General features: G+C 44.4%; 1 long non-coding RNA gene across 1 annotated transcript in view; it reads left to right on the forward strand.

Annotated features, from left to right (window-relative positions):
* Positions 1 to 720: 720 nt before the first annotated feature.
* The window catches only part of LOC138510938 (uncharacterized), a 181,677-nt gene continuing 161,119 nt past the window's right edge, over positions 721 to 21,278 (forward strand). Inside the window, exons 1-2 of the long non-coding RNA XR_011280481.1 lie at positions 721 to 793; positions 1,201 to 1,282. This is a non-coding gene — a long non-coding RNA (uncharacterized lncRNA). The remainder of the gene's footprint in view (positions 794 to 1,200; positions 1,283 to 21,278) is intronic.

The raw sequence follows: 21,278 nt of genomic DNA on the forward strand, positions 1-21,278 counted from the left end.
TCGTAATGAGGGCCATTGTGTCTTTAGAAATGATGCTCTCCTTTAGGAACTACCTTTGAATCAGTTCATGAATTTTGTAATATTTCACTTTGTAGAGTCTTTGTACATTTTGATAACATTATGTTTTCAGAAAGTAATTTGAATTAATGTGTTTAGCATTCAGGGACCATAGAATGCTAATGACCATTTGTTAGCCGTAACAATGATCGCTATAGAAATCGCGTTGAACATGATGTTTTAAACTAAGGCAGGAGCACGGGGAAGCCGCGGATCATAGACAATGTGAATCTATTGTTGCTTCAGTTACACTACGTTGAACACCGTGCATATAATAGTGTTTGTTTCATTATTTGACAAATCTGACTTTCCAACATGATGTGACAGCGTTTGCAAGTGGGTCCATCCTGCTAATATTGCATTTTAACAATTTAGTTTCTATATTGCATTTAAATAATAAGTGTCTAAAAGTAAAATGTTGATTTGCAATTTTGTAAAAATGCCATTGAAATATGGGTTAGATAGCAGATTCAAATATGCCTATTAGGTCGGCCTTTTGGACACATACAAAAGGATTTTTTTTCTCTCAGTACATGATATGCAACCATTTTGGACGTTCCAAGATGGCGCTCATGGTACTTGCTGCTAACCTTCCGGGTCTAGGGAAGGGGAGTGGTGTGCCATGGCAACATACTAGCAACGTTGCTATGGCTACGCGTAAAGCAACAAAGGATTCAAAATGGTGCTGAGGCTTAGATTTGTGATGCAAGCCGACGCGTGAGACTCTAATCCTATGGTAAGCTTTTTCTGCAGCGAACTGCTATGTTCTTGATAGCTAGCCCATTTGATCTGGAGCATGCGTCAGCACCAGTGATACAAATTATACACTAACGGTTACGATTGGACATGATTTTTAGAATGAGCAGTAAATGCATAACAGCCGCATTTGCGGTTTCATTGTAAAGCACGGCACACGCGTTGTCTTGGATAGTTATGGGTAGCATCTAAGGAGAGTATATTTTTGTGAGTGAAGCGTAAGACCTTTATTCACATTTTATAACGCAACACTTACTTTGATGTAATCAAACATCTGAGCTATAAACAACTGTACCACTTGCCCCATTAAACAAACAACACGTGACAATAGCTTAAGGCAAAGTGTGACTTAATGTGTGAGATAATCCAAACGTTTTCATTTTTTAGGGATTTGGACTTTGGGATCTGACCCATACAGAAGGTTTTGCTATAATTTTACATACGGATCAATCCGCTAAAAGCATATTTGGTAAGGAATCCCTTTGAGTTAAGAGTAATTAATATGTACACAAATCCGGATCCAAAAAGACATGAAAGAAATTGCATTTGACTAACTAATTCTGTTATATCTCTCCTGTGTGTCTTTTTGTTCTTTTCTTAACCCTTGCAGTCCTCCCCATTACCAATCTGCCATTTCGGTCCTAATATGTTTATGTTTATCCATGTTTTTATATGGTTTGGTATATTTGGCCAATCTGTTTCAAATAACGTTTTCTTTTACCCAAATTTTCTGATCATTGTTCGAATTTGAAATGTGCTACTTGGGATTTAATTATGATTAACATGTCTGTCAATGTATGGGTGCGTTCATATACTTTTTCATTTTTTTAGCCCTGATTTGATAAAGGCTCAGCGAGCCGAAACACATGTAATCGAGACAAAGGGTGCGGTATTTTCATTTGTTTTTGGGTCTTTCAAGACCAAGTAATAAAAAAACATAATTCAACATCTCATGGTGCAGAGTCCTGGAGTTTCCTTCTTTTTGTTCAACTTAATAATGATGGTTTAGGCTTATTACCGTCCAATTCCAGTGAACTGCGACACAGAAGGATTCATGTTCATGGTCTTGCTGTATTATATCCTTACACCAAAAAAGCAAAGTTTACAAATAATTAAGGTTTAACAGGAGTCGCCTATCCGATCAACTGCCAAAGCCTCCTCTTGTTTGATATTTTTAAATACAGATCCAGTTAAGACCATTTCACAATGGAGTACTGGAGGGGAATATCTCTCCCCTGTCCTTCTGTACCTCAAGGAGCACTTCTGTGTCTCTCTTCCCGACTCGACATGGCTGGTGGCAATGGTAACTATCATTTTTACACGGATTCCCGTTTTAGTGTTCTGGCTGTGGTGACAGATGTGAACATAAAACCCGCTACCCCAGATCGTTTTTATTTTGGGTCCTAGTGTGGTTTTTCACCATTTCGTGTTGGAAAGGTCTTTCTTGTTGTTTGCTTTTCGCGCCAAACCAGGTTTGGTTTCCTTGTTCTCCGTCCTTTGGCGGGCTTCTGCAAAGAAGCCCTCCTTTGGCGTCTGGGTGTCTAGGTGGGCTGAATGTGAGAAAGGGGTTTAGTCACCCCCTGCACAGGGTCTCCTTGGAGACTGAAGTCACCCTTTGTGTCAATTGGCTGAGGTGGTTGTCCGGGCTGGACAAGCCCCCTGCTGTGTGATTGACAGCTAGGCTGTGCGAATGGGGGATTTTGGCATAAAAAGCAGGACTCTTGGGCTGGAAGTCAGAGTCGCCACTGGAACTACAAGAACCGAAGAGAAGTGGATAAGAAGATGGCTGCTGCAACTCCTGGATCCCGTTGAAGCCCTGCTGCAGTCCTGAGCTATCTACCCTTTAACAACAGAGAAGATCCAGTCCGGAGCCTTCTTCTATTGAGCCTGGTGGGATCAACCAGCTCACCTTCTACAGCCAGAGAATCCTCTTCTGGGTCGAAATCACTGCACTGAGCTGTAGTGGTCCAGATAGCCATCAGAAGAGCCCTCTCCTGTTTTTAAGGAGCACACCTTTTATTCATCGTTGCTTTGCTGCTGGCTTCATCTCTGGGTAGTGCAGATCGCTCCAGACGTCCTCCTTCTTGTCCCCATGACTGAAGCTTAGGGAACCGTGAGTCTGCAGGAACTACTAGGAACAACTACCGTAGCACCAGCTTTCTTTATCCGAATAAGGTACTTTGTCCATTGGGTCGTTCTCTCCGTCCGACCTTGAGGAATCGGGGTGAACCCTTTTCCTTTCCGAAGGCTTGTCCTTTCTTTCTTCCATCTTATAACTTTTGCCACCCTTTGACAGTATCCAGTACTCCTGGCAACATTAATCTTGAACTGTTCTCACCGTGTGATCCTTGACAACAGAGCCCCTGCTCCATTTGACACTAGCGCAGGCCTATTGACTTTTATCTGCCTCGTAGAACCCGTCCTCTGATTCGATTGCCTTGACAAAAGTATTGCCTATGATTTTTATCCATTATTCCCTTGTTTTAATTCTATGTGCTAAGTGTGTTTGACTGCGGTTGCATTTCTTCCTGCGGGTAAGCTTTTCTTTCGTAAGACCGAACTGTCATTACTGTCAAAAAGTGATCGCGTAATAACCCACGGTAACATCTTTGTTTCGAAACACTGGTCTGTCAAATCCTAATGTACTTACCTTGAATTGACCTGAACAATCGGAATTGTTTGTGTGTAGTATATTTAGAGTGTGGTTTTATTTAATAGAAGTGAAGTGCTTTGTGAACAGATGGTTTAAAAATAAATGTACTTATATTTTTTAACCAGAAACCTTGAGTCAGTGTTTGTTTGAGTCACAGTAATTGTAGTCCATTGTGTAATCTCTAGTACTGCTCATTTGCTCTTGAGATAAGTCTGGCTGCTCCGCTACTGCTACCACTATAACTGTGTAGTACAGGCTTGTACCAAAGGTGAAATTGTACTTAATTGTAGACTTAATTGTGTGTAGTGTTCCCTAAGGGTACTGCATATGATTCTGCCTAACAGTTATTCTTATCGATTTCCCTCGCTGTGCTGGGGCTGTTACCTTGGGCCGCAGGTCTTTACCTACCAGTACAGCTCCACCCTTGGCAATTCATTGCTAGTAATCAACTGAGGGGTGCTGGTATCTTCCACATCCGCTGTCATTTGAAACCTTCAGCTGGGTGCCTGTCGCCAGCACCCCATGACTCTGCTCAGAGCCGTTGCATCCTTTAAACCCCCCAACCCCCTCAAGAAATGGGTAAATGGGTTCATGGTTATGCTGGCTAAGTAAATGGACCAAGGCCCAGGAATACACCTGCCGATGCTCAGAGCCATGCAAGCAGCAGAGGCTCAGGGATTCCAACCTCCTGCACCAGGTAGTGTAGATGTTGCCCACCTCAGAAGTCACTACCCCGACCTTTAGTCCTCATCTGCCAATGGACCAATACTGCAAAGGACCTTACAAAATCTGAAGTACACTTAGCAGACATCATATTTACTCTCTTTATAAGTCTGTCCAATGCCTTTCAGACCTCAGGCAGAGTGGGGAAAACATTATCACGTGTCTGACTATCTGAGTAGCAACGAAAGAGGACGAGCTGACTGGATATGACTCACATGCTGAGACTAATAGCAGCAGAGGACATTTGAGTCACAAGTGTGTGTGTTTAAGCTCAACCCTTTCCACACTGTTGATAGGAACAATGGTTTGTTTTCATGTCACTCTGCAGCTCAGAAAAAGTAAGGAAAGAGGGAGCATAAGAGAAGCCTTTAGCAGTAAGATAGACGCTGGCTCAAGAGCAGGAACACATTTATTGCTCAATTGGCACATAATAATACACCCATTCTGGACAATTCTGCACCGGTATTTTCATCGACTGGCTTTTGCAAATATATGTTGCTGGTTGGTTGGTGAAAATGTTGCTGTAAAATTGTGCTACACAAAATAAAAGGGTAACATTTACTCCTGAATCCTACTGATACGAGAACGAGAAAAAGAAATACTATATTAGTCTAAAAATGTAAAATGACAAAGGGAACTAAAATAAAACATTAAGTTGCATGCTTGCAGATACAATTGTAATTTTTCATACAAGATTTGCATTATAGAATTCGTAAAATACTTGCCATTTTGCTATTCCTTGCATAAACATCACTTGGCCTGATGGTCTGTTGGTAAAACATGCAAAAGAAATGTCTTAGCTTAAAAGTTAATTGTATCCAAACTCCTTGGGTTTTGTTCAAATTATGCTTACTTCACGCTCGGGAAAGGGCGCCCAGCCAATAAGATGGCTTGAAACGTGGGCGCAGGGGCCTTGCTAGGGGGGGGGGGGGCTTAGGGGGCTATAGCCCCTGATCTTTTGGTTGTAGCCCTGGATAGAATCTCAGGAGCTACAGCCAAAAGACTAGCTAGCCCCGAGTCCCAACAGTTCTGACATCAGCCTAGCCCCGGGTCTTTTCCAGACCTAGCAACTCCCCTGCGTGGGCGAGAACACACAGGAGCTCATTTAAAAAAATAAGTGATTGGCGGCGGAGAACAGTTACATGTTGACATTCACGTAGGTGGCAGCCCACCGCCAAATCTTCGTTATTTGGCTGGCAGAGTGCAAAGGTGTGGGGCAAAAGATGACATAGACACGTGTACGCCACCTTTTACCTTCCACCTTTACACTCCACTGTGCATGGCAAGCGGCACTCACAATTACAATTAAATGCTTGCATGTTGGGCAAAGTTGGATTTTAATCTTACACAATGGATTCCTACATGCGCCACCTGCTATATGCTGGTGCATAAAGCCTACGGACCCCATAGGAATCTCGAGGATTCGTGCCGGCATAAAATTCCATGCTGGCGCAAATGCTGGAGCATTTGTATGATGGAAATGAGGGAAGGCGGTAGAATTACAAGTTGCGTTCGCCACACAAATTATTGAATATGTGACGTGGTGTGATTGAACTGCTTTAAAGCCTTACTCAAGGCTTTTATGCTTTAAATCAAGTTTCGCCACTATGGAACATGGGCTTCACAGTGCCCACGTTTTCCCAGCCACCCAAGGATCTTCCCTGGGTGCGGCCATCTTGATTGTGAGGAGGCAACAGAGAGTCCATAGCTGTTGCCTCCTCACCTCCCCTAACCCCTTCCCAACTCCCAACATATCATGCACCCTCCCTACCTACGTATCTGCTGGGCCAGAGCTGTATAGCCTCATAGCCTATTCAGGTACATGGAAGCAGGCACAAGGGTTCAACAGACCCCACGAGCTGTCTGTCCCTCCTCCCTCTGCCTCTCTCTCCAACTGCCCACCTGGACTTCTGGAAGGGCTTGAATCAGAGGCTTTCACGTTGGCCTGGCAACCCACTGCCAGAAGACAACCAAAGCCTGTCCGGAGCATCATGCAACACGTGCCCTTTACAGTAAAGATAGCTCAGCAAGTTAAGTTCTCTACCTAGACATCTTTGTTTTGTCTGCAGGGGACAGGGTCAATTTCCAGAAAGACCGACTTAGCCCTTAATCCTCCCGAGGACGATATATTGAGTACCATCAAATTGGGTATTGATAACAGCTATTACTACAGCAATTAGAAGCAAACAGATTCAGACATCAAGCATGATATTAAAATGTGATATTACATAATACATGAAGTTAGTGCAGTGAATTACCTGGTTTATAGTCATAATGTCGAAAAAAAAATGTCGACAGACAAAAATGTCGAAAAAAAATGTCGAAAATAATAATGTCGACATCCTATACTTATAATGTAAAAAGTCATTTTTTCGAAAAAAAAATGTCGACATTTTTTTTTTGACATTATGACTATAAGCCCTTAAAACTATCAACACCTCACCCAACACCCCCCTGCCACCCCCCCCCACACCCCCCAACCACCCTTTCACCCCTCACACTCAACACATACCATTTATTTATTTATTTATTTATTAAATAAATAAATAAACTAAAAAAGGATCATTTACTATGGGGGGGGTCCCCCCCAACCCCTCCTCACCCAACACCCCCCTGCCACCCCCCCCCACACCCCCCAACCACCCTTTCACCCCTCATACTCAACACATACCAATTATTTATTTATTTATTTATTCAATAATTAAATAAATACAAATTGTATTTACTATGGGGGGGTCCCCCCCCAACCCCCCTTCACCCAACACCCCCCTGCCACCCCCCCACACCCCCCCAACCACCCCTCATACTCACCACATCATATATATATTTATTTATTTATTTATTCATGCACTAATTTAAATTTCGAAAAAATATCGAATAATGTCGACATTTTTGTTTGTCGACATTATTGTTTTTCGACATTAATTTGTCGACATTTTGACTGTCGACATTATTGATGTCGACATTATGACTGCACACCGAATTACCTTGCTCGGCTCACGGCCCTATTTGCAAGGCAATATCCATTACAACTAAACACATGCACGTGTGTAGATGATCTGCTCGGATGCTGAGTAGATATGCAAGTGGATGCACGTGCCGCGAATCACAGCGGTTATCAGTCTTCAAAGGCCTTCATTTGAAATGGAGGAAAGCATTTGTCAATTTCCACCAATCACATTAAAACCGGTAAAATTTCATTTGCCGCCTGAAGCTTTAGTTCTTCAATTATCAATCCAGGCTGCTGCACTTAGTGGGAGTGTTATTTAATTTAGGACCACTAATCGGCGAAGATGGATGATGATGATTAGAGCCATCCTCAGTGCCTCTTGCATAATGGAAAAGCTGGTATTGTCCCATGCAGATGGGGCTTTAAATGGGCTCACGTGCAATCAATCTATTAGCGTCAATGCTGTTTGATGGAGCCGGGAATCGTGTTATGGGTATGATAAACTATGAAGGAGGGACCCTGCCTGGACCACGCCACTAGAACAGATGCTATCAGTGCCCGGGCGATTAGTATGCCTGGTGCTGGAGTGAGCCTGTCCAGGGAAGTACTACCAGAGGACATATCTGGTGTTTTTAAAAGCAGGAGATTGGGGCCATTCTGGACTTCATCCACAGTAGGAAAGGCCCAGGAGCATCTCTGAATGGCACCTGCTACCTTGTACCTGATTCACAAAGCCTAGCGCAGGAGCTGATCTGCAGCTGCCTGGAGCATCTGTGAGTGGCTCACATCATGTGATTCTCGTATACTTGCTGATAGATATCTCACAGGAGCTCCAGGCAGCTCCAGATCTGCTCCAGTTTTAGGCATGGCTAATCGGGTGCAAGGGGGCAGGTGTGAGTCTGAGATGCTCCTGGCCTCACCCGATTTACTGCAGTGAAGATCTTTATAGACCAGGACCTCCCTCGCTTTCTCAAAGCCTTCTCCATCTCATCAGATCTTTTTTCTGAGTCAAACTCTCAACACAATAACTTCTCATGTGTGGTTTTTGATGCCTCTCTCTCAAGTGTTCCACTGTGACACGACTACACTCGGGAGAATATCTCTGGGGCAACGTGCTCTCCTTGGAAAAAAGACGACATGGAGCAACACAGGTACGATCCCCGGGTCCGCTCTTAGAAACGCGTTATAAATAACCCAACAAACACTGCAGGCTCATGGGCAGAGGAGTGGGCTAACACTTGGGGGCAAGATCACATAAAGCCCCATTGTTCTGGGAAGTTTTGAACCAACATTTGCATTGACTACAGGGTGCAAAGTTTTTTGTTTTGCACTGCCCGTCGGTATATTTATGCTTTTGTGGCACTGGTGAAAAGCTGCCAGACTCTGAGCATTTTAGGTGGTCTTTTTTCTAGCGATTGCCGTGTGAAGAACCTTCACTCTTATTGATTGGCATAAACTCAATGCTTAGTGTTGCACAGCACGAAACGGCTCAAATGTGTGTCTTGGCTCTAAAAAGCACCAATGCAAATAAAGAAACACACTCAGACAAACACGATATAAGCTTTAGTGAGAATTCTAAAAGAGGATGCAAGAGTTCTCAGCTGTGCACACTTTCCTGAAAGTGTAGACAAGGGGAGAAGGTTCAGCCAGGGAAATCCCCATGGCATCAGGGACTTTTCTAAAACACTGGTAAATGCAATAGGTGTTTGACGCCATTGTTTAACAGCTGTGGCTGCAGTGCCCAATGTCAGCACAACTCTATTTCTTTGCTGATCTTTGATTGGCTGTCAAGGCCACAAGACGTTAAGGAATATTTTGGAAACAAAGCTGGATGATGCCCGGCCCACCGACTCCCATTCCCCACCCCAAAGGAACCCAAAATGGATAGTGGATCCATAGGCCCATGTTCCCATGATCTCACAAAATAATGGAGACACTATGGACCTGATGCATGGAAATGGGCACAGAAATCCTGCAAGGGCCGCGCACCGAGAAGGACACTGCGTGAGCCTGCACACAGATTAAAAAATGCACACCCTGCATATTCATGGAATTGTTTGTGCAAAGTAACTGTATTCACAAGTCGCGGCCTAAAGGCCCCTGATAACGCTGACACGCAAAGCATTAACAGCCAGATCAGCCACCTTTGCGCGCTCTCCCGTGTGCGTATACAAGCACCCTTCAAACAGTTGGTGGGGTCCCCTGCAAGAAGGTCTGCATTTCAGGGACTCTGCACAGGGTCCCCCATAACTGTTCCCGGCACCCCGATAACCTGCATATGAAAAATCATAACTCGGTCTAAACTCTGAAAATCTCCATGTGAACCCATGTAAACCGTTCCTGCACCCCGCTACACTGCTTACGTGCACCCCTAAGTACGTTCGGAACCCCAGTTGCATACACACACCCCAAAATCGAACATGCAACCCCACCTCCTTCACTGCAAATCCTACACGCAAGTACACTTACGCCTGCCTTCGGGTGACGGATCATATGAGGGAATTGCGTGGCCATTTTCAGGCCGAGAGGTTGTGCGATCGAATCCATTAATACGTCTTGTGCAACGCAATTGTGGGTGTGCGAGTGACTGCCTGCAGGTCGTCCTGGGAATGCCCACTTTTTTGCAAGTTCTTCCCCGTTTCTGGCGTTCTGCCCCCCTGCCAGGCCTCTGCGCAAGCCACGCTGTGCGTGGAGTCACATGCAAGGCCCTCGATGGCTCATGGAGACGTGCCGAACCATCCTGAACTCCACGCAAGTCCAGGAAAAGTATAACGCATTCGATTCCATTAGTTGCCAAACAGGGATTTGCTCGCAGAATGGCGTGCAAGTACCCTATTTTTCACCCAAATAATTTCATGAATCTGTCCCATGGATAGCAGCCACCTAATGCACAATATTCCAAAAGGAGGATTTGTGCACCGACAAATGGGATTAAACCAAATCAATGGTTTAATCTTCGAACTCAGGTGGCTATCACATCAGGTCAATGAAGTTGCCATAAGAGGTGACATAGTAACAATCAGACCAAAAAAAGATGGGATCCTGGCATAAATAACGAATTTGCAAGAGCATGCCCATGCCCTGAGGTGCAGGGGGCATTTGAGCAAATGCAATCACTCCACACTTTGAGGAAAAATCACCAACATCTAATTGATGTACCAAGAACCTGTACCACCTGGCAGTACACACACCCAACATGCACGGCAAAGTCAGAGGCCACACAGTTATATACAAAGGGCCCAAAGCTATTACAGTATCAGCAAAGGGCATTGAAAGCAAGAGCATCAGCAAGGGATCTAAGAAAGGTGAATGGAAATAAAGGCCAAAGGCAGAAACAAGGCACCTGGCACACTATCCTGTACGCAAGTGGACCTACTCAGAAGAGGAAACAGTGAGGCGACCTAATGTCAAGATAGAGGGGTGCTGCCCACACGGATGTGATATGAGTCCATGACACACAGCAGTCAGGTGGTTAGCATATACTTGCACTGTGTATGGAAAATGGTCTTGATTGCACCTGTCTGGAGTGTCTGCTGGGATCCTGTTTCAGAATGGCTCTCCAACACCAACTAAAAATGATTAGGGCAGACATCGGGCCCAAGAAAGAATAACAGAGGCCGTGTATGTAGAAAAAAAAAACAAGTGCTCTGTGATGCCCTGCCATGGGCTGCCTCCTGGCAGTCACCAGAGATCCCGACCATAGAGCTTCCTGCGCCTTATGACACCCAAAATGCATCAAGCGTGAGCCCCCAGACCTGCTTCTCCAAACCCATGTTCCACTCTAATATGAGAGAAAAAACACTTTGCTACCCCAACCTCTTTTGTGCCTCACATAAACTTAGGAGACACCACATGAAAGTAGGAACTTCCGTCCTCCACCATCCACGTTCCCAGATACTGGTGGATCTTAAACTGCTCTTCTCCATGCTCCCAAAATGCCACTTTGATGCCTTTCTTTCCTGATCTGGTGATTCAAACCTACGCTAGAGCAATGATTGATGAATCCCCAGGCAGCCTCATTGCAGGAGCGCACCACACTATCAAAACAGGGGCCACGTCTAAAATGGCTGCATAAGCTAAGGATGGTCATAAATGGACCACAGAGAATATCACAGAGGCTGCCAGATATCATTTCAGGCCCCTACCTGCACTATCTGTCACCTGCTGTTCTGCACTTGACCTTGCACTGCCACTTGCTGGCTGCACGTCTTCTTTCTTCATGTTTTGATGCTATGTCCTGCACTTGGCCCCCCTCATCTTCCCTCGGCACTTTTCCCATGTCCTCTCACCTGCACTTGTGCGATCTCAATGTCACTAAGCCCAGCAAAATCGTTGTCTTGTCGCCCCTTGTTCCCCTCACTTGCTTCGTTGCACCTTGAAACACTTGTGTATGGGCGCGCTAAAAATAAAATATCATATCATATCATATCACAACCACCATCCCTTACCACACAAGACCTGCCGCACCAGTGGGCGTATTCCTGGCTTGAACCCCACACCCTAGACATTGATGGCTAATCCACTGTAGCGACATGCACTTGCATTGTGCCTGCAGTTGGAGAGTTCTGGCCAACATTGCGCTTGAGGCCTATGAAGGACCAGCCACGTCTGTGAGCAGCAGCTGGTGTGCCTGGACCGCAATGGGCAGAACATGCCGCTGAAAGAGAAAGTTGGAATCCCAAGAGCTCAATGACCATACACACTGTAGGGTTTGAGAATGTACAACAGAACACGTTCTACTGGCTATTGCAGCCTGAAACTTGTTTAGGAAGTAGTCACCAGTTAACCCTCGAGTGGAGCAGTTTTGCTGCATTTAGCAATCACTATTGAAGTCAACTTTTCTCCTGCCAGGCAACATTGTTCAACCCAGAGAGGTCAGGTTTCCATGCGGAGGGGACCTGGCCTAGCAGTTCGGCTTGGGCTGCTCCCATTGGTGGCAGTACCTGACTGATGTGCATATGACTGAACCCTTTTTCAATGGCGCAGAAGGGCTAAAAAAAGGTGGTGTGGAAGGTTTCCCAGAGGTAGTGCTAGTGGTTCAGATTAATTCAAAACCTTCCACCCTTAAATTTTTGGGTTATCGCATGTCAATCATTTGCCATTTTAGACATGCACTGCATGGGAAAAGACTAGATAGCACAACTCAGATTAAGAGGAGTGGAGAAACAAAGATGCTGGGGGAGAAGACGGAACACAATCAAAATGTAATAATAAGCCGGCACAAACTTTTAAAGCAAGGAAACTATTCTTTTAAAATTGTAAGTTCAATCAAACACAAAAAAAAGTAATAACATTGAACACAGATCTTATAGAGTTACCTCCTTGTTTGATGGCTTGACCTCCCAACCGAGAGACGACATAAATGCATTCCACATAGATATAACGGTTGACATCACTAACCAGTACCATTGCATAGCAGTATAATGCCAGGCCATCTCCTCGAACACCTCGTAAGGCACCATCGTAGAAACGCGTGCCCTGCGAGGACTAGGGGGAAGGGCACCCATTGCTGCCAACTCTGTATGCGATGACCCTTAAGACGTGGGCCACGCACTGGAGAAGTATAAACATTAGTCCAGTAGGAATAGAGGGAATTGTAAATCAGTAGATGAATGCCTCGTATGGCAACAATCCCTCCCTCAGGCCAATCCTCGCCATGCTGAGCACTATGCAAGTCTATCCACATAGGACGAGCATACTCGTCCTTAGCACTTAAGGGGTTAATGCAAATATAAGTATGGCTGGCTCCTTGAGCTAATCAGGACTCGCATTTGGGGCAAAAAGGGAGCGGCAAGTGCTGTGAACTTGGCAACAAAGAACTGTCAATTTCAAAGCTTAAAGTAGCAACACATATCTTACGTTTGGAAACACCACTAAAGCTTGTGAGTCTTAGTTTTAAAGGCACTGTTACTGCTTGCGCTGTTTTCATCTCCGACTTCATCATAATGACATCATCGTCTCAAGCTTTTAAAGGGCAATGATGGGGATATACCCTCAGACACTTATGCCAGCGATCCTTTTGCAGCAGCATCCCTGTTACTATCATATTGTAGAGCACTATTCTCTCAGAATCAGAAACTAAACCTCCAGGATCACGGGCAGGTATCCTACCTGCACCTGAACAAGAGAGGCACGTTACCAGTAGACATCACTGACAAAGCCAATAGGCCAGAGGTAGGTATACTGAGAGGTGTTTCTCTGCTCCGGATGAAGTGCTAGTAAGACTGCATGGGAAAACTAGGCAGTACGCATGTTAGAAGCATGGCTTGTATTTGGTGATGAGTCTAGCCAATACAGTGGGCCTCATTACACGGATGGCGGTAATGGTTAACGGTCACCGTTAATGGTAATGGTGACCGTTAACCATTACCGCCTTACTATGAGGTCCCTTAGCGGGTTGGTGCTTTAACGCCTGCTTTTTGCAGGCGTTAAAAACCAACCCGCTAAGGGACCTTGGTGCTAATTACGGCACCACAAAATTGCGGTGCCGTAATTAGCACCTTCCCCATTCCCATTATGCCCTATGGGGCAAAAATGGGAATGGGGAAGGGCAGTGGTGGAAGGGGGAATTACCGCCCCGCCAACCTTGGAATGGGGTGGTAATTCCCCTTTCCACCAAGGCGGTGCCGGTATTTTACCGGCATGGTCCATGTGCTAATACCGCCATCTGTGTAATGAGGCCCAGTGTCTTGACTTCACTTAGCCCGCTAGCATGTAGTTGTTTTCCAATCTCTTTCAACTTACAGTGATTTGGAGTACTTGCGAAAGCTGGAAGATGGTGAATTGGCTAAGATCACTCAATGTGGTGAAGCCGGGAGGCTGAAATTTTGCCCATTGCATTAAATCTAGGAGTCGGGCGGGCAGTGGTCTTTGGCCTTTCCACCTTGCAGTAATGCCCAGTGGTTTTGAAGTCTTGATGCTTTTGTATAGCTTTTACTGCCATTATATGGCCTGTTTGTAAGGACTCCGGCAATTTTCGTAGTTAAGGCGACAGGGATATTCATAGAGAATGAGCTGATCTGTAACAAAATATTTGGCCAAGGGGTGACGCAGGAGACCGTTTTTTAAAAACAAAAACAACGCACAGGTTCTAGCGATTGCTCCAGACAGCCATAGTAATTGACCTGTGACATGTGCTTGAATCCTTGAATCAAGGGCCCTGCAGCAGGCATTTCAATCGTCCTTGCTGGTTATTGGTCTGTAACACAGCGGGCCAGCCTTCTGCAGCAGATGCTTTGAATGACTGCGGTATCATGTGCATCCTGAGACCTGTATCATACACATCATAAAGTAATGGCTGGTAATCTTTGAATTAATCATAGCCGCTCAGAATTTTTCTAGCTATATTTCCCTTCCATGGTACTGTGTGTTGTTAAAGAAAGGGAGCAACCATAAGAAAATCTGTCTTGACGATTCCCCCAAATAAAGCAGACCACATCAGGTCCTCTCTGCACAGGGGCACAAAAATCGCTTTATGTCAGGCCCAGCGACTAAGCACCGTGAGACACATTTCATGAGGTGTATAAACAGATATTTCTCCCCTGATCGCGGTGTTTAGGGTACAAAGCAACTGACACCACCGTTTCTGATGTGGTCGCTGGTGCCCATGATTTAGCAGCTGTCTTTCCCATATTTACCTAGGATAAACATGCAATGTATACACATATCAAAGTTATGTGAAAAATCAGAAATGAATCTTTGACTCCTAAGCGTTGAGCCAGCATGAGGAAGGACAGAGGAGGACAACCCAATTGTGGTAGCTTAGGATGCTAGGGTTTGGGTGGGAAGATAGTGTCTCCTAAAACCAAGTGCTGCAGCATCACAGTCAGCAGGACTGTACACATGCAGCGTGCTCCATTGCCTTATGAAAGCCAGAATTTGAACTGGGAAGTACCTGCTCCCTATTTTTTAAACTGGCAAAAGAAGATGTTCAACTTGGAGGATTTGTAGATGAAAGAACAGAGGCCAAATGCAGATCTGGGGTCAGTGTTATCGCCAGATGGATGGGAAGAAGGAGTGGTTCTCTGCAGAGTCTGGGTGGTCATTGGTTTCCACAAACCAACCATTGACATAGTGCAAAATGGTTGTAAGCCACTATTGCCAAAACTTGCTAAACTCTGACCTGGGTTGAAGACAGGGAAGGACCCTTACAGATAGTACCTTTGGAAAGTGCAAAGCTGTGCTTTAGAAATAATGGTACAAGAAAGGTTGGAGAGAATCAGAACTGTGGTCGAATCTTTAATGTGCCAGGAATGATACTTGGAACAGCAGTAATCATGGATCATTATTGGGCTTGTGGATCTAAAGCATATATGAGGCTACCTAAGGATTGGGGAGGATGATGCTAACTAGTGAATGTTCATGTTCCGGCATTGGTAATTCCGAAAAGTGACTTAAACCTTGACAGTTTTCCAAAAACATATGCTCACCTAAGAAAGAAGAGATCTGTGGAGCTGATAACAAGAATAAAGAGGAAAAACTATTTCTCAGCAAAATCTGTTGAGGCTTTTGATGCTATTCCCTATGAGCACAGACTATTTAGGAAACACGGATCAATCCACACAGAGAAAATCACCCCATCTGTACATATGTACATTTCTGCATTTTAAAATGACAGCACATTGTGCTAAATGCTTCTGAAACTAAACCTATTTTACTGGTTTGGCTAAATGCTTTTCCAAAAATTAATGCTTGCTGGCTTGTTGCTGAAAAGAAAAACGTTTACTAAATCCTTTTAAAAATAATGCTTTTCCAAAATTAATGCTTGCTGGCCTGTTGCTAAAAAGCTGCCCCTAGCACCCATTTGAAACTGTATTTACATACTAAACAATGAAACCCCAGTTTTGCTTCCCTTTTACTCTGCACACATGTGCTGTTGTTTGCACAAATATGTCATTCATGAATATATCCCTACATACCCTCCTTTTTCCAACAATTCTGGCTATGGTGTTGCCAGAGTCCCTGGATTCTCAACCCAAAGGGATGTTCAAAATTCAGTCTTTATACCCTTATGATTCAAATGAGACAGTGTGCTGCCACCAGGAGAATTGCATATTATTTGATTTAAATGAAAATGAAACAGGAAATCAGCACATTGAAATGGAGGCTGATATGCCAAATTATTTAAAAGTGGCAACTCTGCAAAGAGATACAGCCTCACAGTTGGAAGAAAGCACAGAGGTTCCTCCATTGGAGGATTTCCCAGAATTTTCAAAAATGGTAGAGGAGCAAATTCTGTTAGCAGATGCCCGTGATAGCGAAGAGGATAAGAATGAATTGAGAAAAATATTTATGAAATTTAAGGAGGTTTTTGGCAAGGATGCATATGATTGCGGCCTAACTGATTTACATGTTGCCACATTACCAGAAGGGTGTGGTAGAAATCTGGTATTTGTGCGCCAATATCGATTGCCACTGGCATGCTTGGAGTCTTTTGCAGAGATAATTAAAATCTTAGAGTCTAGGGGAATTATCAGGCCCATTCATAGTACCTCCAACACTCCCATGCAATCATATGCATCCTTGGCAAAAACCTCCTTAAATTCCATAAATATTTCTCTCAATTCATTCCTATCCTCTTTGCTATCACAGGGATCTGTCAATCCTCTTCCCCGCTGCCCCCTCAGCCTCTGCTGACTCTACAGGTACTCCCCTTAACTGTTCTGAATCAGGCATTGCAGCACGTCCAGGTTCCACTCCTGACCCGTTCCAAACTGGAAATAAGTTGTTTCCTGCCCATGCCCCTGGCCTTCCTTATTGGAGGCACCCTCTGCATTGAGCATTCACATACTATGTAATGTCCTTCCTCCAAACTGCAAAGAGGCGCATCAGACCAATCAGACTGACGTCATGCTTTGTCATTGTGCTGTTGAAAGTAGTACATATGAGATTGCAATGCATTAGGTCTGCAAGAGAGAAAACTTTCTCTATACAGAATTAAAACTATACTGCTTTGACTACAGGAAATACCTGGCAGGAGTTGTAAATGGAGCAGGCTGAAGTGCAGCCCTGGCCATGTCATCTTGAAAAATCCTGGAGAATAATGTTTTTTGTCAAGGCTATTAACTTCCGTATGGGGCCTTACCGTGCCATTTACCACAGTTTTTGATGTGGTCACTGGTGTTCGTGATTTAGCAGCTGTCTTTCCCATATTTACCTAAGATAAACATGCAATATGTACAAATATCAAAGTTGTGTGAAAAATCAGAAATTAATCTTTGACTCCTAAGCACTGAGCCAGAGTGAGGAAGGACTTAGGAGGACAACCCAATTATGGTAGCTTAGGATGCCAGGGTTTGGGTGGGAAGATAGTGTCTCCTAAAACCAAGTGCTGCAGCATCACAGTCAGCAGGAATGTACACATGCAGCGTGCTCCATTGCCTTATGAAAGCTAGAATTTGAACTGGGAAGTACCTGATCCCTATTTTTTAAACTGGCAAAAGAAGATGTTCAACTTGCTAGATGTCAGCCTTCTGCAGTGGGTGTGGCCTCAGTGGTTGTCTCAGATAGGCAGAGCTCGGGATCTCACAACTTGGAAATTATCTCACAGCAAGAGAGCCTAACATTGCTGAAGCAGTTGACAAGGATGGAGAATCTGTTTGATTTTTTAATTGTTTATTTATTTTTACATTTGCATAGCACACTAAACCCTAAGGCATCAATGAGCGTTTTCATTAGCAGTTACATACAAAGTCGAGAGACATAAATGATGTAGCACATGGTACAGACATACATTAATACAATATGCAGGTGAGTCAGCCCCTGTATTAGAGGTTTAGACGAATAGGAGAGTTTTTAGTGATTTTGAGGGAGTTGGTTCCACTGTTTGGCTGCAATGGTTTGGAAGCTGGTGCTTCCCACTTTGGCTCATTTGAATTTGGGCTGAATGAGGTGGTGGGCATAGGCGATCTATTAGGTTTCTGAGAGAGTTAAGGTGGGGCTTCCTAGGATAAACATCTGTGGGTGAATCCTCTCGCAGATAGGGAGCTGATCTTTCTTCTTGCTGCCGTGATATGGTCGAGTTTGGGTATGTTCAGAGCTTCTCTCAGGGCATTGTTCTCGATGACCTGCATCTTCTTCATGTTGTACTTTGAGCTTGAATTATGAATCAAGATAATGAAGAAACAGTTTAAAAGTAATGTGGAAAATACAGGGTGTTGTGGTCCAGAATGCTAACCACATTATACAATTAGTAACAGACGCTTTACCTGTTGACATCAGCGATTGCAGAGAAATTGATCCAGGTACATTTTGGGTTCTCTGTAAAAAAGAAAGACATGGAATACTCAAGAAAAAAAGCTCAACCCAATGGAACAGACACAAAATGTGATTCCATCAAGACATGACATTGAAGGTGCTTGAAAAAAGGCTGAGGTATTTTGAAGCGATAAAAAGAAACGTGCTTATGGAAATATCAGAAAAGTCTGGTTCTTTATACCAGTCTCCCTCGGGCAAAAAGAATCACGAGGCAACATACTCGCCGAGGTCACAGACATACCAGAAAACAACAAGGACGGTAGCAGATCATACTCCAAAGAAAGAAACGCCTCTGTTTCAGCGGCAGCTAAAAGGGGACCTGCTACCGTGATTGTTGTTTTCTAGAATGTCTGTGACGTGGGGGCAACTATTTGTCTGCTTCGGTTTCGCATACCTGTGTTCCCCCCCATGCCCCGGCCAGTTAACAAAACACAAGACACATAGGAGTAAACAAAATAAAGATTTGTATCAAGCCTACAAATATCAAACTAATAGTCTAGCAAAAATAATTACCCCCTGCAGTTTCTAACAAGTAACATGAGCAGGATTCATTTTCTCATCCACACAGCATCAATTATATTACACTACTTTTCCTCTAAAATCTTTGACACTCTCTCAGCCCTCCTCTAGCTCCCTTCTTAGCCCTCCTTTTGCGAGCCACCTCTCTCCTTTGGCTTTCCCTATCACCTTTTTGCTGATGACATGTATTTTACTCTTCCCCTCCTTCACCTGAGCCATCTCGGAGCGGATTACAAACAGTCTTACTTCAATTCATTACTGGATGGCTCTCCACTGCCTCGTGTTCAAGTCAACTTTCTTGCCATCCCTCCCCTCCCACTCCCCTTCCGCCTGGCATTCTTGCTCCCTCACCAAAAACTCGCAAACTTAGGGTCCTCTTTGATTGCGACCCACGACTGCAACAATTAATCACTACCACTGCTCAACCCTACTGTTGGGTCTTCCTACCTACTCTTTCATCTTTCTAGACAAAGTCCTTATCTTTGCTACTTGCCCCCTTCAACCTATCCAGATCCTCCTCCACTTCTACCTACCGACAACATGATGGTTTGCTCTCCAATCACGCCACTCTCTTTTCATGTTCCTTGCACTAGTCTACAAAGCTATCAATGGTCCTGCTCCTCAGTACCTGTCTGATTGTATCACAGTTTACTCACCATCTTGTTCCCGCCGATCTTCCTCTGCACTCAAACGCACCAACCCATACCCTCCCTGTGCCTCCTCCTACTCTTTCTCCCTACTCGCCACAATCCACTGGAACCCACGGCCCTTAACAATCAAAGCCAGCCTAACTGTGAATCTCCTCAAAGATCGTCTTAAACTTCACTTACTTGCCAAAGAGGGAACTACCCCGCCCTCTGACCCATTCTTCCCACCTGACCCCACCACATCTGATGATCCTTAATAATGTAATTTTGTTTATTTAAATAGTACTCTTCTTTAGTTAGAAGCACTTGCCCCTTTAGGCTAATTGTACTTTAGTAAATCACCTGTTTTGTTTTATGTTTTTGTTTCTGTTTGTTTTGTCCCTGTTATATGTTCCACTTTTTTATACCCTCATAAAATAATTCACCACTTGTCCTCATCTTTGTAATATTGTACAGGCATCCCTCGTGGGAATGCCTGTAATTGTGTTATTGTAAGTCATTTCTGTTCACAATTGACATCCCTGTTCTTCAAATAAATGTAAATACAAATATGTGAGGAAGAGGAACTTGGAAGTGGCACTCAAGAGATGCGTTTAAATCAGGAGAAATTATTAAAATAAGGAGAAAGTAATGAAATAGTGAAACATTGGAAAGGTTACTGCTACTGTAGCCCTGCGGCGGAAATGGAGAAAAGGAGAGGGACAACAATATTAACGAGAAGGTCCCCTTTCTAAAAACCTCATTGCCAGCACAGAGGGAAGATCTTGGCACTCTGATGGGACAAGACATCATCCTGATGTCAGCATACATACCCAATAATGACGATTCTGCCATTGTCCGGACCCTGCACTGAGCCTTACCAAGCCTCCCTAAACATCAACTGGTGAGGGGCAGCGACTCGCATTAAGTCCCTGACAGGTCGCGGGGACAGTCAGAACCCCAAAACAGCTCACTGTTGCGGACAACATGCCTTGAGGCTTCATCACCCAACCACCAGAGGCAACACATATCACTGCCTGTGCCACCTGGCCCATTCTCACTCGCACTCACAGGATCCTTTCGGAGCTAGACTCCAGTATGGGTGATCGCCAAAAATGCTGGCATCCCAACGTACATGACAAGCGAAGGACTGACTAGACTCCCTAGGTGCTCGAAGCACAAAACACAGCGACAAGCCAATAACCTGAGACAAAAACTTGAGACAAACTCTAGTAGACTATGCAACTAAACAACACGTTGATGAGTGCCCTCAAAGGCATGAGCACCCAGCGAAAGCTGTCCTCCAAGCAGTGGCCAATGAAAGGCGCTCGCTGAAGGAGAAACAAGAAATGGAAAAGTCAAAGACTAGCGATATTCGAGTGAACCACCACACCGGAGACATTCTTCATGGAGAATTCCCTTTCATCTAATCAAAGCAAACCACTAGTTGATGGAAATCCTTACAGCACAGGCGTTATTTGTACGCATGAAACTTTCTGGTTGCAGGGAACACATTTAGACATGAGGGGCCAGGTTAGCTAACATTTGCACCAGTGCTAAGAATCAATCGTTATGCACAAGTTGTGCTGGTAATAAGGTATGATATGATCTGATACGTTATTTATAATGCACAGACCCGGGGATCGAACCCGGGTTGCTCCGTGTCATCTTGCTTCCAAGGCGAGCACATTGCCCCTGAGCTATCTTCCCAAGCCTGGAGCAAACAGGCATTTTCCAA

This window comes from Ambystoma mexicanum, chromosome 6p, assembly GCF_040938575.1.
Source record: "Ambystoma mexicanum isolate Mex_15411 chromosome 6p, UKY_AmexF1_1, whole genome shotgun sequence".
In the NCBI taxonomy this organism is placed as follows: domain Eukaryota; kingdom Metazoa; phylum Chordata; class Amphibia; order Caudata; family Ambystomatidae; genus Ambystoma; species Ambystoma mexicanum.